The sequence below is a fragment of the Macrotis lagotis genome, chromosome 3 (genome assembly GCF_037893015.1).
Source record: "Macrotis lagotis isolate mMagLag1 chromosome 3, bilby.v1.9.chrom.fasta, whole genome shotgun sequence".
NCBI classification, from domain to species: Eukaryota; Metazoa; Chordata; class Mammalia; order Peramelemorphia; family Peramelidae; genus Macrotis; species Macrotis lagotis.
The window spans coordinates 204,773,988-204,799,302 of record NC_133660.1 but is presented as its reverse complement, the minus strand read 5'-3'; the positions used below and the strand labels follow the sequence as shown (position 1 = coordinate 204,799,302).

General features: G+C 37.3%; 1 protein-coding gene across 1 annotated transcript in view; it reads left to right on the top strand.

The window, feature by feature from the left end:
- CD38 (CD38 molecule) overlaps positions 1-25,315 on the top strand; it is a 94,276-nt gene that overhangs the window by 1,159 nt on the left and 67,802 nt on the right. The window lies entirely within an intron of this gene.

Sequence of the window (25,315 nt, the reverse complement as noted above, 5' to 3'; positions counted from 1 at the left end):
TCTTCATGACACCATGGACCATAGCATGCCAATGTTGTCCATGTGGGATTTTCTTGTGTGTGTGGTGAGGGAGAGGTTATGTTTATTCTTATTCCTTGATATGTGTGGTTTTGTTGGAAAAGATCCTAGAGTGACTTGCCACTTCTTTCTCTAGTAAATTAAAGCAAAAGTTGTGTCTTGTTTAGAATCATACAACTAGTAAGTGTCTAAAGCTGAATTTGAACTTGAATCTTCCTAATTCCAGACCTGGTGCTCTATCCACTGAGCCACCTAATTGCTGTGTGACTTCTCCAAAAAAAGTTTTTTTCCCAGTTGTGTCCAATCTTTATGACACCATGGACCATCGCATGCTAGTGTTGCCCATGTGGAGTTTGGTTTTTTTGGGGGGGAGGGGGAGGTTATCTTTATTCTTACTCCCTAGATATGTGTGGTTTTTCTTGGAAAAGATATTAGAGTGGCTTGCCATTTCTTTCTGCAGGAGATTAAAGCAAACAAAGGCTATGTGTCCTGTTCAGGCTTATATAACTAGTAAGGGTCTAAAGCTGAATTTGAGCTTGAATCTTCCCAATTCCAGATCTAGTGTTCTATCCACTGAGTCGCCTAGCTACTATGTGACTTCTCCATAAAAAAGTTTTTTCCAGTTGTGTCCAACTCTCTGGTACACTGTGGACCATAGCATGGGGTTATTTTTTGAGGGGGAGGGGTCATATTTACTCTTACAACATGATATGTGTAGTTTTCTTGGAAAAGATACAAAGGTGGTTTTACTATTTCCTTCTCCTTTAAGATTAAAGCAAACAAGGGCTAAGTGTCTTATTCAGGGTCACACAGCTAGGATTCAAAGATGGACTTAAACTTTGGTCTTCCTAACTTGCAGACCAAGTGTTCCATCTCCTGAGTTACTTGTGTGAATTCTCCCCAAATTTTTTTTCTGGCTGTGAACTACATTTGGTATATTCCTAGCAAAGATATTGGAGCAGTTTGTCATTTTCTTCTCCAACTCCTTTTCCAGATGAGGAACCTAGACAAATTAGAGATTAAGTGACTTGTCCAGGGTCAAAGAGTTAGTAAGCATTTGAGGCTAGATTTAAATTGCCATCTTCCTGACTCCAAGCCCAGTAATCTATCCACTGTGCCACTTAGATGCTCATATTTTACACAGTTAAATTGATTTACACAGTTAAAGTGCTTAGGGCATCAAGGGAGTAGAATGAGATTAGCTTGCCTTGCCAAAATGCTTCCAGGAATCAAGAAAAACAGACGTGGAAGTATCTCTAGCCATTAGCCTAAGCAGATGTCAATAATTTTTTTTTAGGATTTTGCAAGGCAAATGGTGTTAAGTGGCTTGCCCAAGGCTACACAGCTAAGTAATTATTGTCTGAGACCGGATTTGAACCCAGGTACTCCTGACTCCAGGGCCGGTGCTTTATTTACTATGCCACCTAGCTGCCCCAATAATTCTTATAGAAAGTAGATTCTTCTTTTTCCTGGTTGACTGGAGACAGGGTGGTGTAGTGGAAAGAACATTGGACTTGGAGGCAGGAAGACCTAAATTCAAACCTCACCTCCCTGAAGGCTCTTATTAACTAGTTTACTCAGAGCAAATCTCTTAATCACTCTGTGACCGAGTTTCCTGATCCATAAATTGAACTCCAAGTTCCATTCCAGCCCTAATGCTGACTGTTTATTCCATATCACTGTGTGTCCACCTCCATCCCCTTTTCTAACTTCCTATTAAGTGTTGTCTTCCTCCATTAGAATGGAAGCTCCTAGAGCAGGGACAGTTTTGCTTCTGTTTCTCCTGTTATTTTTACTGTGCACAAAGTTTAATAAATATTAAAATTAATATAAAAATAAAATAATAAATGATATAAAAAGCTATTCTATAATCCTATATAACATTGGGAAAAATATAATTGTCTGAATAAGTTAGTCCATGGTGTCAGGGCCTTGGGATATGCTCAATTACAAGTCTCCCTGGACACTGAGCCAAGTAAATGAACTGCAGAGATAAGACTGAGGGCACAGGGGAGGTTTTATCAAAACGATCTTCCTATTCTGATGGGACATTTCTTCATAAGACTTTCAAGGGTTGAGATAAACTTTAAATAGCCTATAATTTAAACCTCTCATTTTAAAGTTAAAGAAACTGAGGCCCAGAGGGGTTAAATGACTTATTTGTCTGAAGTTACATGTTGGGTCACTGCCAAAGTTAGGTTTCCTTATTTTAGACTCAGGGTTTTTGTGATCATATAATGCTGTCTCCCTAACTTATAGCAGATCTTGAGTATTTGAAAACATTACAGTGTATTTAGAGTAAATAGCTTCTGGTTTGTAATCTTGCCTGAACTATTACTATCTGGGAGATGGTGGTTAATGATTTAAGATCCAAAGGTTAATGATTTCAGAATCCTAATGATGAACTATACTCCTTAACTCCTAACAGAGAGGTAATGGATTCAAGACACAGAGGGTGACAACATAATTTTTGAAGATGAACGATGTAGAAATTTATTTTTCTTGATGTACATATTTCTTTTTTTATAGGTTAAAGAATCTTTAATTTTTATTAATTTTTTTCCCAACTAGGTGCAAAGGAATTTTTCAACATTCATCCTTTTGTAAACTTTTGAGTTCCACAACTTTTCTATCACCCTCCCCTTCCTTCACTCTTCCCATGGCAGCAAGCAATCTGATATAGGTTATATATGCACAATAATGTTTAGCATATTAGTCCTGATATAAAAGAGAATTAAAATTAAGGGAGAAAAATTATGGGAAATAAAGAAAAAACATAAAAGAAATCTTAAAAAATGAACATAATACACTTTTTAGGTTTTGGGGTTTTTTTTGCAAGGCAAATGGTGTTAAGTGGCTTGCCCAAGGCCACACAAGTAGGTAATTATTAAGTGTCTGAGGTCTGATTTGAACTCAGGTACTCCTGACTCCAGGGCTGGTGCTCTATCCACTGCACAACCTAGCTGCCCCCATAATACACTTTTTGTTCTACCTTCAGACTCCATAGTTTTTCCTCTGGATGTGAATGACATTTTCCATTATAGATTTTTTGGGATTGTCTTTGATAGGCATGCATAGATCTTATAAGGATTTTCCTTTAATTTTTTTTTAATTCAGGAGAGGAGTGAGAGAAAGAGAAAATAAATGTCAATTGAAAAAATTAAATGCAACTTAATTTAAAGAAAGAAAATGCAAGAACTGAATTAGATGGTCTCTAGGGTTCTCCCCTCTTTCATCTCCCAGCCTTAAATTATGAAACTACCCATCTTTGTACTAAATGTTCCCATGCCTAAAATGGTCTCCCTCCTCAGCTCTGCCTCTTAGAAGATCTGACATTGTTAAAATGTCAGTTTCCCATACCACCTTCTGTTGGCCTTTCCTAGTCTCTTTAGTTTCTAGTTCCTTCCTTTCTATCTACCTTATATGTATATTGACTATAACTATTTATGGACATATTATCTCTATAATTAAAATAAAAACCTTTTCACTGAAGCTTACAAAAATGAATGTTGAAAACTATCTTTGCTTATAGTTGAAAAAATAAATTTAAATTAAATTTAAAAAATAATGTAAACTTCTTTAGGTTAGAGTCTATTTTCACTTTTTCTTTGTATTCCCAGGGCTTAATACATTGCCTGACATGAACTTAATAAATACTTCTTTATTGATGGATTCATTGACAAGTCCAGAGATAAGTAGAACAGTTATAATGCTTTGGTGGAACTAGGTACCTCTAGGTCCTACTGGACCACTTTCCATTAGGTAAAGTCAAAACAAAATCTTAGGCGATTTATTTAAAGAGGCAAATCTTATTTGGATAGACCATATTGGTTATCTCTGATCTCGAGCTAGTGCCCACTTTTCTCTGCTTTTTTAGTCCTTATCTGAGGTTTGACTACCAGTGTGCTCCCCCATCCATACTCATTTCTCTCAGAAGGGTTGGTTATACAAAAAGTAATGGTTGTTGCTGACTCCTTACTGAAGGAGGTGAGGAAGTGATAAGATCCTATGGGGGAACAATCAATCAATCTATCAAGAATTTCTTACAGCAGAGCCAGTTTCTTCTTCTTCTTTTTTTTTTTTTAAGGTTTTTGCAAGGCAATGGGGTTAAGTGGCTTGCCCAAGGCCACACAGCTAGGTAATTATTAAGTGTCTGAGACCACATTTGAACTCAGGTCCTCCTGACTCCAGGGCCAGTGCTCTATCCACTGCGCCACCTAGCTGCCACTGAAGAGCCAGTTTAACAAGGTCACAACATTATAAAGAAAGACTTAGAAAACTCCGATTAAGGCAATGATCAGTTATCTCTCCAAGGGCTCAGTGTTGAAGTATGCCCACACATCTCCTGAAAGAGAGGTGATGGATTTGAGGGATATATGTTTTTGGACATGGTTATTGTGTGGATTAATTTTTCTTGACTATGATGATTTGTTAAAAGATTTTTAGTTTCCCTTTCTCTTAGTTTTTAATCGGGGGGAGGAAGAAATCTTGGTGGGAAAATATGGGGTTAGTAATAGTGAAGAAAGCTCAAATTATCAGACATTTTTGAAAGTAATTTATGATATAACTTTTCTATTTTTAAAAATTTATTTATTTATTTTGAATTTTACAAAATTCCCTCAATCTTGCTTCCCTCCTCCCACCCTCACAAAAGGCAGTCTGCTAGTCTTTTTTTTTTAGGTTTTTTTTTTTTTTTGCAAGGCAAATGAGGTTAAGTGGCTTGCCCAAGGCCACACAGCTAGGTAATTATTAAGTATCTGAGACCAGATTTGAACCCAGGTACTCCTGACTCCAGGGTCGGTGCTTTATCCACTATGCCACCTAGCCACCCTTAGTCTGCTAGTCTTTATATTATAGTTTCCATGGTATACATTGATCTAAGTTGAATGTGATGAGAGAGAAATCATTTCCTTAAGGGAAAAAAATAAATTGTAAGAGATAGCAAAATTACATAATAAGATAATGGTTTTTTTTTTTCTAAATTAGAGGTAATTCAAACTCCACAATTCTTTCTCTGGATTCAGATGGTATTCTCCATCACAGATACCCCAAAATTGTGCCTGATTATGGTACTGATGGAATAAGCAAGTCCATTAAGGTTGTTCATCACCCCCATGTTGCTGTTAAGATGTACAATGTTTTTCTGGTTCTGCTCATCTCACTCAGCATCAGTTCATACAAATCCTTCCTGCCTTCCCTGAATTTCCATCCCTCCTGGTTTCTAATAGAACAATAGCGTTCCATATGATATAATTTTTTTAGGTTTTTGCAAAGCAAATGAGGTTAAGTGGCTTGCCTAAGGCCACACAGCTAGGTAATTATTAAATGAGTGAGGCCCAGATTTGAACTCAGATACTCCTGACTCCAGGATCAGTGCTCTATCCACTGCACCATCTAACCACCCCATGACTATACATTTTTAACTTACACCAAGTAACTTGCTTCCTCAATGGGGAGAGGAAGGGAGAGAATTTGGAACTCAAAGTTTTAGAAGTAATGTTGAAATTTGTTTTTGCATGTAGCAGGGAGAAAAATTTTAAAATAAAATAATTTTTTTTTAAAAAGAGCAAAAAAAAATAATTCTATAAATAAGAGGGACCTTTTGCTTTATCTTTAACATCCTTAAGTATATGCTTAGTCATTTCCCCCCAGATATTGCTAGGTCATAGGGTATGGTATATATTTTCCTCATACTATTTCTAGAGTCTCCATTAATACATTTAAAAATTATTTTCTGGAATGGTTCAAATAGTTCATAAACTCACAAATAATACATTACCATGTTCATCTTCTCCCACATAGTTTCTTAACTTGTTATTTTTACTTTTTGTTATTTTTACTTTTCATTATTTTTATCAGTCTGATTGCTATTAAGATGAATTTTCAGAGTTACTTTTAAATTATATTGCTTTTAATAAGTGTGATTTGTAGAATCCTTACTTATTTTTTAAATACTTTGCATTTCTTTTGAATGCTGTCTGTTTATATCTTTTTTACTTTTTGCAGATTTGCTGCTCTTTTCCTCATTTCTTATCTTACTCAATGGGCACTATTTTGTCAATGCAAATAATAGCCCCAACCAAGCAGAGGGATTAGTTTGGCTCAAGAGAGAAATGAAATACATACACACAGATGGGGGTGCTATCAGGACAACTAGCAGAGCTGTTTATTCACAGTATATTCACAGTTCTTTAATAGCAGAAAACCACAAAATTAGCATACAGGATAAAACAATGATGTACCACAAACTTGCACAGGATGTAACCTAGCAGGATGTAACATATGTCAAGAAGTTTGGGTACAGGGCTGTCACACAAGTGAGATCATGGATGACTCAGTTGTGTTATCACAGCAGAGTTCTGTGAAGAGCCTTCAGCTTGAAAGCCACCTAAGTCTGGCCTTTTAGTCATAACTGACCTTTAACCCAAACTCACCCAAGCAGCGCTCAGTACGCAAGAGCTTTTAAAATCTTATTTAATCAAAGTTTTCCATTTTACTTTTTTATGATCTCCCCTATCCTTTGCACAATTAAGAATTTTTGCCCTAACTATAGATAACTCAAGGTACCTACCTACATTCTCTTCTAAACTTTTTTTGATGTGACTTTATATTAAGATCAACTAGCCATTTGGAGATGATTTTTGGTATGTAGTATGGTTAGAGTGGATAGAGCACCAGCCCTGGAGTCAGGAGTACCTGAGTTCAAATCTGGCTTCAGACACTTAATAATTACTTAGCTGTGTGGCCTTGGGCGAGCCACTTAATCCCATTTGCCTTGCAAAAACCTAAAAAAATAAGATATTGATCTTAGCCTAAATTCTGCCAAACTGTTTTTTTTCAATTTCACTTTGATAAAGGAATCCTCATCTCAGTTGTTGATGTTAGGTTTATTGAGCATTAAGATATTATGTTCAGTTGCTTCTGGGTCTTCTGCGTCTTGCTGACATCCTCAATCCCAATGACCATGATGCTGACACTATGTGATCATAAGTAGAAGAGACAGACAGGATGTGAGAGTGACAAAGGCAATGTGTGGTGCAGAGTGCTGGACTGATTACAGACTCATCCTCTCTAAGCTAAATGTTTATTCAACCAAAGTAGAGGCTCTAAGGCAAAATGAAAACTAGAAGAATTAATGTCAAGGGATTAGAGTGTCTCTCTGAGCATGAACAGTTGCTAACTTGGAGGGAGAGCTGAGCCAACACACAGTTGGCAACAGCGGAGCAGAAAAAGAGTGAACATCTTTCAGAGATCTGTTGTATAGCACTATGTTTGCTCAACTGGGCTAGAACACTTGCAAACACCAAGACTTACTTGATGAAAAAGATGGGAAAATACAGAAGCTGCTAAATGAAAAAAACAAGGACTCCACAGGGCTTACCAGCAGGATAGTTTATTCATTTCTAAGAAGACAATATTTAATTCCATCAAAAGTAAAGTATAAGTGAAGTTTAAAGAGATGTAAAACTCTTGGCTCAGGAAGAAGACAGATGAAATTCAGTTTTATGCAGATAGTAGCAATCCAATGTGCTTTTATGATGCCCTGAAGGCTATTGATGGGCCAAAGATCTATGTTGCAACCCATCTACTAATGCTGCTGGAGTCATATTGATAAACAATAGGGACATGATCCTAGAGAGATGGGCTGAACACTTCCATAGTGTTTAAAGCAGATCATTATCAATCAATGCAGAAGTTATTGACTGTTTACCTCAACTCGAAGTCCATCAGTTCCTAGCTGAAGTTCCAACTGAAAAAAAGGTTTTTGAATGCTATCAGGCTCCTTTCAAGTGGCAAAGTACTTAGCGCTGATTCTATTCCAGCTGAGATCTACAAGGTGGGAGGGGGGATCTAATGCTCATTCAAAAACTGACTGGGGAGCGGCTAGGTGGCTCAGTGGATAAAGCACCAGCCCTGGAGTCAGGAATACCTGAGTTCAAATCCAGTCTCAGACACTTAATAATTATCTAGCTGTGTGGCCTTGGGCAAGCCACTTAACCCCATTTGCCTTGCAAAAACCTAAAAAAAACAAAACAAAAACAAAACAAAAAAAAAACTGACTGGAATTTTCCAGGCTATATGGCATGAAGAGGTGATCCCCCAAGAATTCAAGGATGCCGCCATTGTCCATCTCTATAAAGACAAAGGGAATAGATTGTTCTGTGACAATCACAGGGGTATTTCTCTTTCAGTCATTGCTGGTAGGATTCTTTCCCAAGTCCTTCTCAATAGGCTTATCCTTCACCTGGAAGAAGGTCACCTCCCTGAGAGCCAGTGTGGCTTCAGAAAGGGTCAAGGGACATTCAATTTGGTGTTTACTGCTCAATAACTCCAGGAAAAATGTCAGGAACAGAACAGAGGTCTGTATATAATATTTATACATCTGACCAAGACCTTTGATACCTCATAATGCAATCTTAAGTTATATATGGAAAAGTAATTGTTTTCTGAGGGCAGGTAACTGGAATAGTGGAGAGGATCTGAGGTCTGGAGTCAGAGAGAGCAGAGTTCAAATATGGCCTCAGATAATTATCTGCTTTGTGACTCTGAGTAAGTCACTTAACCCTGTTTGCCTCAGTTTTTCATCTATAAAACGAGCTGGAGAAAGGAATGGCAAAGCGCTCTGTATCTTTGGTAACAAAATCTCTAAAAGAGTCACAGAGAGTTGGATATGAATGAAAATGACTAAATGGCAACAAAAAATGGTTTTTAGAATGAAGGCAGAAATACCCTGGTCAGGCCACATCTAGAGTTTTATGTTCAGTTTGGGATAATATGAGATGGATCATATGCAGAGAAGGGCAGTCAAGGTAATGAAAGAAGTATCTATCTATCTATCTCTATCTATCTGTCTATCTGTCTATCTGTCTATCTATCTATCTATCTATCTATCTATCTATCTATCTATCTATCTATATCTATTTAAACTTATTAAAAGACAAACAAGTAGTTAGCAGCAATGTCACATCCAAACCCAGGTCCTCTGCATCCAAATTCAGCTTGCTTCCTTCCTTCTCTCCCTCCCTCCTTCCCTCCTTTCTTCTCTCCCTCCCTCCTTCCCTCCCTCCTTCCCTCCTTTCTTCTCTCCTTCCTTCCTTCCTTCCTTCCTTCCTTCCTTCCTTCCTTCCTTCCTTCCTTCCTTCCTTCCTTCCTTCCTTCCTTCCTTCCTTCCTTCCCTCCTTCATCCCTCTCTCTCTCTATTTCTTTCTTTCTTTTCTTTCTTTTTTAAGGTTTTTGCAAGGCAATGGAGTTAAGTGGCTTGCTCAAGGCCACACAAGCTAGGTAACTATTAAGTGTCTGAAGCCGAATTTGAACTCAGGTACTCCTGACTCCAGGGCCGGTGCTCTATCCACTTTTCCACCTAGTCACCCCCTCTTTCTTTCTTTTTTAAGTTTAATTTTAATAATGTTTTATTTTGGGTGCAGCCAGGTTGCACAGTGGATAGAGCACCGACCCTGGAGCCAGGAGTACCTGAGTTCAAATCCGGCCTCAGACACTTAATAGTTACCTAGCTTGTGTGGCCTTGGACAAGTCACTTAATGCCATTTGCCTTGCAAAAACCTAAAATAATAATAATAACAACAATAATAACAATAGTATTTTATTTTTCCCAAATTGCATGTAAAGACAATTTTTAACAATCATTTAAAAAAGATTTTGAGTTCCAAATTTTCTTCCTCTTTCCCTCCATCTTAAAGGTAAGAATTTTAAATAAATCTTATATGTACAATCATGTAAAACATATTTCCCTATTAATCATTTTGTCAAATAAGAAATTGATCAAAAAGGAAAAAACGCTAAAGTTAAAAATTGTATTTATCAGTCTTTCTATTCTATCACACCACCTTCTTGGGGTCATGGAAACAAAACTTGGTCTAACACAGGGAAAGGTTGCAGTCAATAGAGGACCTTGTCATGGATGTGACATGAATATACTGTGAATATACTCTGATATAAGTGATAATGCATTTGGCAATATGTCAGCAAGGGATGAATTATAACTTTAGAGTTCTACTTTCCAGATCAATCTTTTTTTTTTTTTTTTGGCAAGGCAATGGAGTTAAGTGACTTGCCCAAGGTCTCACAGCAAACTAAATATTAAGTATCTGAAATTGGATTTGAACTCAGGTCCTCCTGATTCCAGGACCAGTGCTCTATCCACTGCACCTTTTGTCCAGTTGCCTCCTCCGATCAATCTCGATAAAACTTGATGTCTGTATCAGACCTACCATGTCATCCTTGATTGAATAATCCTACCTAACTTTTTTTTCCTACCTCACTTCCATCAGTATAAATTATATTCCAAACTTAAGCATATGTTTAATCTGGTAGAACTTTCTTTGAGATCACAATCTTTTTATAATGTGTCCAAATGAATCCTCATCAAAATCATATTATTGTTTGCTGACAAGTTCTTTTAAGTCTTGAAATTTTGCAACACATACTTAGAGCTACAGGACACTGCCAGCAGTTCTGCCTTTTCTTTTCTTTGACAAGGCAATTGGAATTAAGTGACTTGCTTAGAGTCACACAGCTAGGAATCTGAAGTCAAGGGTCTGAGGCTGTTTTTTCTTTAAACTAAGTAGTTTTTTTTCAATTAAAAATATTTTTTCTCTTTTCTCCTTGACTATTAAAAAAAGGAAAAAAAGCCCTTGTAACTAATAAGCATAGTTGAATAAAACAAATTCCCACATTGTCAAACTTTATTGTTCAATCTAGCCTCTACCTGCCATTGAAGAATCATGCCAATGCCTTGCTTCCTTTTAAACTATAACAAAATAATTTACTTTGACCCATCTTAACTTTTATAGATGCTAAATGACTTTTTAGAGTAGAAAGAGATGTGTTGGATATAGCAGGAAGGCAATAATATCCCACATTAAAACCAACCAAATGATATGTACAAACTAACTCTTAGAGAACAGAATAATACCTTATAGGATGACGTTTTAAACCTTGATGATTCAGTGTACCAGAACCTTTGTCACTATGCTGGATAATGGATAACCGCATTTTAGTGCATACTTATACTTTAGTACATACTTATAACTTTTAAAGATCATATTTGTGGGTCACTTCTGAGTTCAAGATCTAGAACATATTAGAACTCCTAGAACTTCTAGGAGACTGAGATTCTTTCCTAGAATCCCAAGTATCAGACTCAATCTGAAGTTATTCAATTCAATTATCATTTACTAGGCCCATAAAAATCTCAGACTTGAAAGGACTTCAGATGTCATTTTGTCCACTTTCATATCAGAGATTTAAACCTTACAGATAAGGAGACTGAAGAATGTTGTTATTTGACCATGGCCACACAGGTAATTAAGCATCAGAGGTGAAATTTGAACCCAGGTTGTTTGATTTTAAGACTAGTCCTTTTCCACTGTATCATAGCACCTTTCTGATATATTCCATGAACCATCGAAAAAGTTTACTCCTATTATTGGAATGAAAATGTAGAAATTATCTGACATGCACTCTAGATTTAGTGGAATTGATTTCAAAAAGTTTAGAGGAAAGATTGGCTGGATTTCATGAACTAAAATTCCAAAGGGGAAGTCACCAGCAAGGGAACAAGGGAGCAAAGGATCAAGGGATGGGAGATACTCAATAAATAAATTCTAAAGATTATCCATCTATCATCTATCTAAAATTATTCTAATGAGGAGTTTATAAGTATAATGGAGATAATTGCAAAATCCTTCCATGGCTTCTCTGGCTACTTTGAGCATTCCATAAATGCTGTGGCCAGCACTGAAGGAGTCAGAAAGATTTTTTAGCTTCCATGATGACAACAAGGGAAATGAGATTAAAACAAAGGATTAGCTACTTGTATAGGAAGAGCCACTCACTCAGTGGACTTTAAAAGGGGAAACATTTTCTGTTCTTGTTCTTTTCCTTCCCATTTACTAAGTATATAGGAATTATTATTTTTTTGTGAGGCAGGTTATAAGGGTTTTTTCTTCCAGTCACCTACAGTGGCTACTTGCACACATTCATTTAACAACCTTGTTGCCAAAGTCTCATTACTATTTCTTTTCCAGAGCATTGATATGTGCTCAGAAATCCTGAGATAGGTCTTTCTAGTTTTAGAGATTACTTGGTGATTTGAAAGATTTGGTGCTCAAGTCCTTTAGTTAAAGTTTATTGGAAACAGCAGGAGTTTTCTACAACTACCCATCGCTTAGAAAAATGACTACCCCCCCCCCACAGAAGGATGGGCCCAAGTCACACATTGGCTCACTAGAAGATTTGTATCTTTTGTGGAATTAGTTGCTCATAAACTATAGAGTCATTATAGATGAATGGTTATTTGACAGTCCCACAAAATGCTTCACATTTTGATGTAATTGCCCACCATCAGGGAAAGTATGAGAGGAGTAATGAGTTAACTATTAACACATGCTTATTCAACTTTCATGTATTATAAACTTTTGTGCAGAAGAAATAAATATCTATATCTGCTCTATATTGAATATATACATTCCTCTTGGGGATATATGTGAGAAATGTAGTTTATAGAGAAATCATCATAATTGGTAATATATTGGATATAGGAAGCAAATAAGAATGTGGAGCTATGAGTCAAAACACTTAATATTAAACTCTTCCTCCCTTCCTATTTTTCTTAACTTTAATCCTAATTCTTACTCTCTTCTACATATCATTTGATCCAGTGACATGGATGTCCTTGTTTTTCCTCATTTCTGTCTCCTAGCTTCTCTTTGGCCTTGCCTTAGCTAAAGTATCTTCTACAAGAAGTCTTTCTCAAGTCTTCTTAATCATAGTGCATTTCCTCTGAGTTTATCTCCAATTTAACCTGTATATATCTTGTCTGTTGTCTTCCTCATTAGATTGTAAGCTCCCTGAGGGCAGGAACTGTTTTTGCCTTTGCATTTCCAGTGTCTGGTACATAGCTGACAAATAATAAAGCTTGTGGACTTGACGGTTTGTGATGTTTGCTCTTGGTTCTCTTTGAAGAAGACTATGACATCAGGGAGGTGATACCATGATGTACACATGAATGAGATTTTGAGTGAGGAGATGCTGTGCTAAGTCACCAACCTCACTTTCTCCTCCAGAGTCATCTAGGTCTGGTAGCCAGATGTGAATTAGGATGATTGGAGATGGCCCTGATGTGAGACAACCAGGGTTAAGTGACTTGCTCAAGGTCACCCAGCTAGTAAATGTCCGAGGTCAAATTTGAACTCAGGTCCTCCAGACTCCAGGACTGGTGCTCTATCCATTACACTCCCTAGCTGCCCAGGTATGGTCATGGAACTTAGTGGAAAGACTAGGGCTGTCTATAGGAGTTGTTGGCATAAAAAATTTTAATTGGCCCAGTGGGAGTCTAATGAGCATTAAGTCACAACCACACTTAGTAGGTATGTTATCTTAGAGGAACAGACACTAGTAACTAGAGGTACTGAGAAAGGCTACCTGGCCTGCCTTCCTATTTCTAAGATATCCTCTTCAGTCTTTTACTCTGCTACTTAAATTATCTGCCTAATATACTGATTAGATTATTCCTCTGTAAAAAATAATTCCAATGGCTCCCTATTACCTGATGAATAAAGTATAATTTCCTTATTCTGACAAAAAAAGCCTTCCCCATTTCTTATCTCCCCAATTCAACTTTTTATTTCACATTACTGATTTCACTTATCTGAAATACCAGACAAACTGTATTAAAGCATGATCTCCACAGAGCTTATTGCCCCCTGTTCTTTTTCACTGTGTATCCTGCTTCTGGAATAGATTTCTTCCCTTTGGCATAAAACTTGGCATAGACTTGACATTACTTGATGCTTTTTTTTAAGAATAAACAATCATTTCATTATAAATAGGTGATCACATCTAACCCCTGGGTTTTTGCTCTCCTATTCCCATGTTTATGCAAGGTCAACCAAAAGACAGAATATGCCTTGCCTGGAATTTCATTATTCAGCTTGTCATCTAAAGCCCTCTAGAATTTGACTGAAGCTGACCTTTCCTGAAATGTTGTACATCATTCTCTTTCATGTCATCTCTCTTCATAGGCTATTTGGTTTCCCCCTAACTGATAACCTCTGTTAGGACTATTTCCTTTCTTTAAATATTAAATATACTTACCTATTTCCTAAAATATCTCTTTAATAGAATGTAAGTTCCTTGAAGGCAAGGATTGTTTTGCTTTGTCTTTGTGTCATTAGAACCTCACAGAGTACCTTCTTGCATATAAGAATATTTAATAAATGCTTGTTGGCTTAAAATGGATTAAGCTTGTATGTTAACCTAAAGGTAGTATGGAACCATTGAAGATCTTTGAGTTGAGAAGTGATATAGTCATACATGTGTTGCTAAGAAAATCATTTTGTGGGGTGGCTAGGTGCTGCAGCAGATAGAGCACGGGCCCTGGAGTCAGGAGTACTTGAGTTCAAATCCAGGCCTCAATCACTTAATAATTACCTAGATGTGTGGCCTTGGGCAAGCCACTTAACCTCATTGCCTTGCAAAAACCTAAAAAAAAAGGAAAATTATTTTGTGCAGATTAAACAATATATTTTTTATTTTTCTGACTTTGTTTTCTTTCACAACATAACTAACATTAAAAAAATGTGTTTAGCATGACTGCAAAAATTATTTTGTATTTGTATAAAGAATTGGAGAGGGGACAGAACATTTAGGAGGGTACACAAGAGGTGGTTATTAATGAGTTGGCACACAAGATAAGTAAGGTATTAATAAAAGGGTATCTAACTCTTTTTTAAAAGGCTTTTGCAAGGCAATGGGGTTAAGTGGCTTGCCCAAGGCTACACAGCTAGGTAATTATTAAGTGTCTGAGGCTGGATTTGAACTCAAGTACTCCTGACTCCAGGGCCCGTGCTCTATCCGCTGCACCACCTAGCCACCCCCATATACCTCTTCTTAATAAATTCATCAAGCCCAGAACTCATAGAAAATAGAATTTATAAAGGAGAGTATGTAAAATAAGTGTGGAAAGATAAGTTAGAGACTCATGATGGATTTGAATACTAAGTCATCTTTGAAAGATCATGGAGAATTGAAGGACTATTGCATCACTGGATAAAATCAAATATCCTTCTGATTTTTTCAGTCTAGAATTTAGGGAACTTGACCTAAATTCCTGAAAGCATTCTATAACACTAATAAAATGACAGTGATTTAGAGGTGTCACCATGGATAGAGTTCAAGACTTGGAGTCACAAAGACCTGGATTCAAATCCAGCCTCAGACACTTACTAGCTGTGTAAATGGGGGTAAGTCACTTAAATATGTTTGACTCAGTTTCCTCATCTGTAAAATGAACTGGAGAAGGAATAACAAATCACTCCAATATCTCTACCGAGAAAACCACAAATGGGGGTTACAGAGCAGGACATGTCTGAAAACAACTAAATAAGTGATTTAGAGAAAGCCATAGCAATCACAGAGATTCAATATGGCAGTTTCTAATCTAATCCAATCCAATCAAATCCCATCCAAACTAATGCAGCAACCCTTTCTCAAAACATCTAATACATACAAAACATTGCATTATATAAGAGACAAAAAAGACAGTTTTTGTCCAAAAGTCATATATTCTGTTGAGAAAATATAGCATGTAATTAGATACATATATACATGATAATCAACAAACATATCTTAGTTTCTTTTTCTCTGGATCAGGGGAATGAATGCTGTCAATGGAGTTTACCTAGAATTTTAGCAAAGCATTTAGAAAAGTTTTGCATATAACTGTGGAGAAAAAATGGAAAATATGGTCTGAACAATAGTACAATTAGGGGTCCAATTGGTTGAATGACTGGACCCAATGAAGTGTTTTTTTTTAAATTAATTCTTTATTTTTAACATTTCTTTTCTTTTTAAAATTTGAACTCCAGATTCTCCTTCTCCCTCCTACTTGTTCCCACATCTACTGAGAAGGCAAGCAATATGATATCAATACTACATGTGAAATCATGCAAAATAAATTTCCATATTGGTCTTATTTCAAAAAAAGTAAGAAAAATAAAGAACATTATACTTCAATTTGTACTCAGAACTCATCAACTACTTTGGAGTTAGATAGCAATTTTTCATCAAGAGTCCTTTGGGATTGTCTTGGGTCATTGTACTGATTAGAGTAGACAAGTCTTTCATAACTGATTACCATTACAACATTGCTATTACTGTACACAATGATCACCAGGTTCATTTCAGTATGCATCAGTTCATGTCTTTTTCTGAAATCATCCCCTCCAACAAATAGTTATTAATAGTTTGTTCAACTTGGCATAAGGTCTCCAATGAAGTGTTACCAGGAATCTGTATGTGATGTGCTTGTTTGATATTTTTATCAATGACTCAGATGAAAGCATAGATGGTATACACAGCCATTGTGAAGGTTATCATAAAGCTAGGAGGGAAAGCTAATGCTCTAACACTAGAATCAAGATTCAAAAAGATCTTGTCAGGCTAGAATATGGGATCGATTTACCAAAATTGAATTTAATGGGAATAACTTTTGGGGGGGGTTAAAAATCAATTTAACATTCCTGTAGTATGGCAATATAGGAACCCATCTTAAAAAGATCTGGGAATTTGAACAGATTGAAAACCCAATAAAAGTGAGAAGGGAAATTTAGCAATCAGGAAAGCTTCTTTGATCTTAGGCTCCAAAAGAGAAGGATATGAATAAGTCAATGTCTTTGCTCTGGTCAGATCACATCCAGAGTATTGTATTCATTTTGGAGCAATACATTTTAAGAAGGACACTGATAAGCTAGAGAGCATCTAGAGGAAGGTAACCATCATGGTGGAGGACCTTAAGATAGTAGTACTCTGAAGCTTATTTGAAGGAACAGATATTTGATTTAGAAGGATTAGGAGACTCAGAGGGGCCATAATAATTATCTTCAAGTATTTGAAAGACTTTCACAAGGGAGTAGGATTAGCCTTTTTGTTGTTATTGTTCTGGAGGACAGATTTAGAGCAATGGGTAGAAATTTTAAAATGTAAATTTATTTATATTGACATAATAATTTGAATTCTTTTACAACAAAAGTGGAATGAGATACTGTGAGAAGTAATGGGTTTCTCACTCTCTGAGTTGTTGGAGGCCTGTCTGGTAGATCAGATTTGATATTCTAATGGAATGAGACCACTTATGGTTCTAATAGTTAATAATAATAAGGTTTTCTAAGCCTTATCACAGAAAGTATTTTCAACAAATATTGATTCAAGTGAATTTTTGTGTTAAACTGTCTTCTGAACAGAGGGATGAGCTTCTAACTCCTCAGGAAACCTTTTGTACTTGGTCCACCAAGTAACTACATCAATGGGCCAAGGTTTAGTCCCCTTAGCTAATCAAGTCTCTCCCCTCCCCCAAGATAAACTGTATCTAGCTTTAATAAAAACACTTTTTTTTTGGGTAAAAATCATGATGATTCAGGTAGGACAAGGGCTGCAGTTCACAAAAGTATATAACTTCCAAATTTCCATTCTTGAATTACCATAGTCATTATAAAACTGAATGAAGAATCTTCATTTTATACTTTATACTTTGGGGAAGTTGAAAATGAGAGTAGACACTTTGACAATGAACATTTGTTGTTTAACAATTTTTTACAAGTATACTTTGACTTTGAGGAAATGAAACAAAAACTGCAGAATTCTTTATTGGAAACATGATCCCCAGTAGAAAAGGGGTAAAAATTGTTCTGGGGAAGTGATCTCATTTGGGGAAGCTATTATTTTTTTAATATTTATTTATTCTCTTTTTGTACAAATAATGTTTTTTATGCATTAATAAAATATTCTTGTTTAAGAGTAAAATGAATACCCCTTCCCCCGCCAAAATATAGACTCTCTTGAGCGATAAAGTAAAGGGGAGAGAAAAAATTAAAATTAAAAAATAATAGTAATAATTGTAGGTATGGCCAGGTAGTGCAATGGACAGAGCCCCAGCCCTGGAGCCAGGAGCACCGGAGCCCACATCTGGCCCCATACACCCAACAATCACCCAGCCGTGGGACATGCAAGCCACCCCAACCCCACTGCCCTGCAAAAACCAAAAAAAGAAAAAAAAGACCCAAAATAAAATAGTAATAATAGTAGGGGTGGCTGGGTGGCAGATAGAGCATTGGCCCTTGAGCCAGGAGCACCTGGGTCCAAATCTGGCCTCAGACACCCAACAATCACCCTGCTATGCGGCTCCAGGCAGGCCACCCAGCCCCATTTGTCCTGCACCCCCCAAATAATAATAATAATAATAATAATAATAATAATAATAATAATAATAATAATAATAATAATAATAAAAATAATAAATGTGCTTCAGTCTTTATTCCAACACCAACAACTCTGTCACGGGTGGATCACATTCTTTATGGTAAGTCCATCACAAAAGTTACTTCCATATTTTTCTACCATTGCCATTGCTGATCGCAACTCCCTCCTTTCGTATTTCTCCACTACCATGTACTATATTTTCTCTCTCCTTTCCCTCTGACTCTGCTGTAGGGTAGCTGAGTGGTGTAGCAGACAGATCCCTGGTCCTGGGGCCAAGAGGCCCTGTGCCCCCTACCACCCCTTAGGCCCAGCATCCATCTGGCCCTATGGTCCCGGACAGGCCTTCCAATCCCAGCCCCTTGCAAGAAGTAAAAAGGAAAATGTGTTATATATGACCACTCTCCCCCCATGGTCCATCCTCTCCTCCATCACTCACATCCCCCCTTCCCCTTGTAAACCCCTCCTTCTTACTCCAGATGTCTATACCCCATTGAGTATATATGCTGTTTCTTCTCCTAGCCACCTCTGATGAGAGCAAAGATTCCCTCATTCCCCCTTGCCTTCCCTCCTTCCATATCATTGCAATAGCTCATTGTAATAAAGAAAAATCTTATTATATGAAATATCTTGGCCTATTCCCCTTTTCTTTTTCTTTCTCCCATTACATTTCCCTTTTTTCTATTTACTCCATTTTTACACCATATTTTATCTTCAAATTCAGCTTTCTCCTGTGCTTCAACTATAAAGCTCCCTCTACCTGCTCTATTAACTGAAAAGGTTCATATGAGTATTATCAGTATCATTTTTCTATGCAGGAATAGATGCAGCTCATCATCATCAAGTCCCTCATATTTTCTCCTTCTCCTCCAATCTCTATGCTTCACCTGAGTCCTGTATCTGAAGATCAAACCTTCTGTTCAGCTCTGGTCATTCCAACAGGAACATTTGAAATTCCGGTGGTTCATTGAAAGTCCATCTTTTTCCCTGGAAGAGGACATTCAGCCTTGCTGGGTAGTGGATTCTCAGTTGCATTCTAAGATCTTTTGCCCTCCAGTATATTATATTCCAAGCCCTACGAACTTCCAATGTAGTTGATGCTAAGTCCTGTGTGATCCTGACTGCAGCTCCACAATATTTGAATTGTGTCCTTTGGGCTGCTTGTAATATTTTCTCTTTGACTTGGGAGTTCTGGAAGTTGGCTATAGTATTCCTGGGGGTTGGTTTTTTGGGATCTCTTTCTTGGGGGGATCGGTGGATTCTCTCCATTTCTATTTTGCCCTCTGCTTCTAGAATATCAGGGCAATTTTCCTGTAGTAATTCTGTGAAAATGATGGCAAGCCTCTTCCTGATCATGACTTTCAGGTATTCCAATAATTTTTAAATTATCTTTTCTAAGTCTGTTTTCCATATCAGTTGTTTTTTCAATGAGATGTTTCACATTTTCTTCTAATTTTTCATTTGTTTTGATTTTGAAGTAATGAATCCTGGTTTCTCATAAATTCATTAATCTCCTTGAGTTTTATTCTTTGTCTGAAGGATTTGTTCTCCTCAGAGAGTTTTCTTATCTCTTTTTCCATCTGGCCAATTCTGCTTTTTAAAGCATTCTTCTCCTCAATAACTTTTTGAACTGTTTTATCCATTTGACCCAAGCTGATTTTTAGCATGCTATTTTCTTCAGCATTTTTTTGGATTTCCTTGACTAGGCTGCTGACTTCATTTTCATGTTTTTCCTGCATCTCTCTCATTTCTTTTCCCAGTTTTTCTTCTAACTCCCTCATTTGATTTTCAAAGTCTTTTTTGAGCTCTGTCATAGCCTGAGCCCAATTTCTGTTTTTCTTGGAGTCTTTAGATGCAGGAGCTTGTGCTTCCTCATCTTCAGACTGAGTATTTTGATCCTTCTTGGGCTCATTTGCAAAATATTTCTCAATGGTGTTCCTCTTGTTTCTCTGCTTGCTCATTTTCCCAGACTGAGCCTGGTTTTGGGGTGCTTCCTGAGCTTTTGGGACACTCCCACAAGGGTCTTAGTATGTGAGGCTCTGTCTTCCCTCCTGGTCTGTGAATGACCATATGCTCCTCCTCTGCCATGGGGCTGAGGGGGGGGGGGCCCTGCTGTTCTATGGGGGGGCCTAGACTGCGATCAGGATCTGAATGTGGTCAGAGCCCCAGAGTCTTGTTCCAGGGGCTGAGGACAGAGCTCAGCAGTCTCTCAGCTCCCCTCCCTAGGTTCAATGGGCTCATGCCCTGGGGCTCCTGTTTACCAGCTCTGCCTGCTTCTGTTTCCTGGATCTGGACTGCTGCAGCCTTGCTGCTTGCTGTGTGCCCTGAGGGCTGGGCTTCATGTGTTCAGTGCTCGCTCTGGTAGAGGTCCCCCGCCGTTCCCCCACTTTGTGCCCGGTGCTCCCTGGGGGGGCATAGCTCAGGAGACTCCCCTGCTGCTGTGAGCCAAGGCTCCCAGCACCCTGGGACTGCCTCCAGGAGGCTGAACTTCTTTCACTCTGGTGGGCCACCCCTCTGGCGGGCCACCCCTCCAACCCTGGTGGGAGCAGAGCCTTTCTGCTCTTTTCCAGGTTACCTTAAGTAGGAGAACTGCCTCACTGGGTCCCTCTGTGGGTTCTGTCTCTTGAAAGTTTAGTTAGAGTCCATAGTTTCCAAGTTTTATGAGAGAGCTTCTTAGAGACGTTCCTCTCTAGTCACCATCTTGGCTCCACCCCTGGGAAGCTATTATTGAAAACCAGATTGTTGGAAAGACAGGGGGAGATGGGGGTCGGAAAAGGGAGAGAGATGGGGCTAGGTCCCCTGGTTTGAAGGAGTAAAGTTGATACTGATGGTAGCCAGGGAAGGAAAATTTCACCTTTTCAAAGTCACCCTTTCTTATCTCCATTGGACTAGCTGGGGGGTATCAGTGTTGACACCAATGCATCTGATATGTACTCTATATGTGTAAATGTCAGGGAACTTTCTCTTTTTATTTAAGAGGTGTCCTCTTAGAACTGAGAGGAAAAGAAATTCTATACATTTCAACCAGATTCTTAACTCTTCCCAAACAATCAAGTATTCAGTGTGCTCATGATGACACTTTAGGAAAAAAGGAAAACAAAATTCTTCATTTTTACAAAACTTGATAGAAAAAAACAATATTTCAAACTGTATAGTCATCATATATACATATATACATATATATATATATATATATAGTTATTAAAAATCCACACGATTCACTTGACATTTGTAGCACCATCAGTTTCCTGTTCTTTGTCTCTTTTGGCATCTTCATTTTCTATACAGTTTTTACAATCTCTGCCTTTTTTCTCTTTAGGCTTCTCCCTTCTTTAGGTTTGGGTTCTGAATTTAGAGGAACAAGCATGAAAAACATCTGGGTCAATATCTTCCATGGTTAATCCCTGGTCTTAGTTTTTATCTCATTTAGCAACATCTTCAGACTTTTTTTTTTACATATGGGGTGGTGATGGAAAAGAAGCGGTGCCAACAATGTTGAAAAAAAAGAATTAGAGTTAAGGGGAAAAGACACAAGAAAGAAAAAACATAAAAAAGAAGTTTTTAAAAGTTACCAGAGTATACTTTGATCTACATTCAGAATTCATATTCTTTTCCCTCTGGATGTGGATTTGCATTGTCCATAACAGGTCTCTCAGGATTCTCCTTGATCACTGAACTGCTGAGAGTAGTTGCATCAATATATGTGTGTATATATATATATATATATATAGATATATAGATATATAGATATATAGATATATAGATATATTTAGGCAAATGGGGTTAAGTGGCTTGCCCAAGGCCACACAGCTAGGTAATTATTAAGTGTCTGAGGATGGATATTTGAACTCAGGTCCTCCTGACTCCAGGGCTGGTGGTCTATCCACTGCGCCACCTAGCCACCCCCATCAATATGTTTTAAAGAAAACTAATCTAGCCTATGTGGTAGATGTTGCTTCTAGGAGAGGGGTCTTTAAACAAAAGATCCATGGTTACCAATTAGTGTAGAAAATGGCATTAAACGAGTTCTGAGGTTGCTTCCAACTATAAAATTCTACGAAGGTTAAGGTAATGATAGTCTCAATTAGGGTGGTAGCTTTTTGAGTGGTGAAAAGGAACTAGATGGGAAAGAAGATGTAGAGGAAGAATTGACAAAACCTGGCCACAGTTGCTTTTGAGGCATGAGGGAGAGTAAAGAATTGAAGTTATCTCCATTGATTAGTGGAAAAATACTAGTGCCCTCAACAGAAATAGAAACATTTGGAGGAGAATCAGGTTTATCAGGAAAGAAACAAGGTCAGTTTTGGACATGTCGACTTTGAGGAAAAATGTATCCAAGAAGAGCTATCCAGTCGCAATTCATGATATGGAATAGGCATTTAGCAGAGAGCTTAGGCTCTCTGAAAAGTCTTTGTCTGAAAGTTTTTGGTGTAGAGATGGTGCATGAAGCCATGACATTGTTGAGTTTATTCAAAGAGGGTGGGTAGAAAATGATGGAAAGTGTGTCCAAGAAGGAGCCTTGGACATCTCCATTAGAAGAGGTGAGGTATGGGTGATGACTTAGCAAAAGAAAGTGAAAAAGGAATTTGGCCAGAGAGAAAAAGGGAGAAAAACAAAGGGGGAAAAAGAGGGTAAGCTAGCATACTTTAATACAAGAGTTTATTGGTGTACCATACATGTTCATGTTCCTCTATAAATTCTCCAAAAAGCATCTTTGAAAAATGATGAAGACCTTCCTTTCATTCTTTTTAACAAATACTAGAGATACCAGAGTTACTTGTATCTCTTATCCTTCACTACCATGATATTTCTTCCCTGTCCTCATTGATAGTTTAATGCCTTTTTTTTCCTGCAAATCATCATTGACTAGGCTGAAACCCACTTACATCCATCATTTTTGTCTTTCCATTGCCCTGTGGGTCATTGTCTTTCCATTGCCCTGATCCTTTAGACTATTTGTTCTGTAATGTTGTCTCAACTCCTACTTCTCCTTCAACTGCAATCTCTCTCCTAACCCCCCAGCACTCTACGAAAACTGCTCTCTCTGAAGTTGCCAACAAAATCTTTCACCATTAAATCTATTGGCTTTTTGCCAATTCTCCTTCTAGAACTCTTGGTACGTTGTGTGCCATTTCAACTGTACCTTATCCTAGATACTTTTTCTTCTACTTTGATCTTTCATGATATTATTCTCTGCTTGTTTCCTTTATCCCTTGGATTTTCTCTCTTCTCTTCCCTTTCTGCCTCCCTCCTTTTTTCCTCCCTCTCTTCCTTTCTCTCTTTCCTTTCCTCTCTTCCTTCCTTTTTTTGTTTTTGAGGAGGGTCATGAAGGGCAAGTATAAAATTGCCTTATTTTATCCTTGGTAAAATAAATAAGATGCTATGGACTCACAGGAATCCATGAACAAAAATAGAGAAATAAAAGTAAAAATGGATGTTTGCTCATTGAAAAAATTAATTTGAAAAAATAATATTATTAAAACAGTCAAAATAAGATAATATTAGCACTATAGGCAGAAAGGGATTTTGACAAAATGCAAGATCCTTTTTGTTAAAAAAAAACACTAGAAAGCATGAACCATAAATGGGTCTTTTCTAATATTTTTCAAAATGCATTGAAACTATATTTCAATTGACCCTCTCTAAATCCTCTTGACTCCCTCTGAATAAATTTACTTTATTTTCTTTCTTGCTATGTTTACTAAAGATCCCTCCACTTTATTGTTTTTTTTATCTTGATTTTCTATAAATCACTTTTGCACATGGATATATCCATTTTTCCTCTTTATTTGGCTTTCCTTCTTCCTTTGACAGACATCTTTAATTCACATTTTAATGGTTCTCACTGCTCCAATATCTTGAAAGGAAACCCAAAGATCTCTCCTTTTGATCTCATCTTTCCTTTCTTACTTTTAAAAACTTTTTCCAATTTTGACAGGAATTTGCTCATGCTTTAAAAGTCTGCCAAATTTCACAGGTTATAAGAAGTCAACTCCCACTCTTTATCTGTGCATAATCACAAAAAGGTGATATCTTTAGTTTATAACATCACAGCTTCTATTCTATATAATAACTGAAAGACACTGAGGTAGAGTATAGAGTGATAGGTTTGGATTCAAGAAGATGTTTCAGACACTTACTAGTTGTATGATCCTAGGCAAGTCACATAAGTTAGAAATAACCTTCCTCAAATTCTTCCTACATTTATAGTTGTTCAGTCATTTTTCAGTCTTATGCAACTCTTTGTGACCCCATTTGAGGATTTTTTTTTGTGTTTTTTTGCAGCAAAAGGCAAATAGGGTTAAGTGGCTTGCCCAAGGCCATACAGCTAGGTAATGAGGATTTCTTGGTAAAGATATTGTGATGGCCATATCCTCTTCTAACTCATTTTACAGATGAGGAAACTGAGGCAAACAGGGTTAAGTGACTTGCCCAGGGTCAAAGAGCTTAAGTGTCTGAGGCCAGGATGGAACTCAGGAAGACAAATCTTCCTGATTTCAGACTATTCAAGCACTCTATCCATTGTGCCACCTAGGTACCCTTTCTGAAATTTATCCTCCCCTTCAAATTTCTTCTAGTACATCACTTCTTCTAGCACCTCTTCTTTTCCTTTAAATTTTAAGATTAACTTTTTTTTATTAAATATTTTTATTTATTTGTTTTTCAACAACATACAATGGTAGTTTTCACCAATCTTTTTCTTTTTTTCTCTTTCTTTCTTTCTTTCTTTCTTTCTTTCTTTCTTTCTTTCTTTCTTTCTTTCTTTCTGTTTTTGCAAGGCAAATGGGGTTAAGTGGCTTTGCCCAAGGCCACACAGCTAATTATTAAGTGTCTGAGGTTGAATTTGAACTCAGGGACTCCTGACTCCAGGGCTGGTGCTCTATCCACTGGCCCCACCTAGACGTCCCCTCCAATCTTTTCCTTTGCAAGGTTTTGAGTTTTCATTTTTCTCTCCTCCCCAATAGAAATCAACCTAATATAGGCCCTGAATTATGCTAAACATAGATTCATATTAATAATTTTG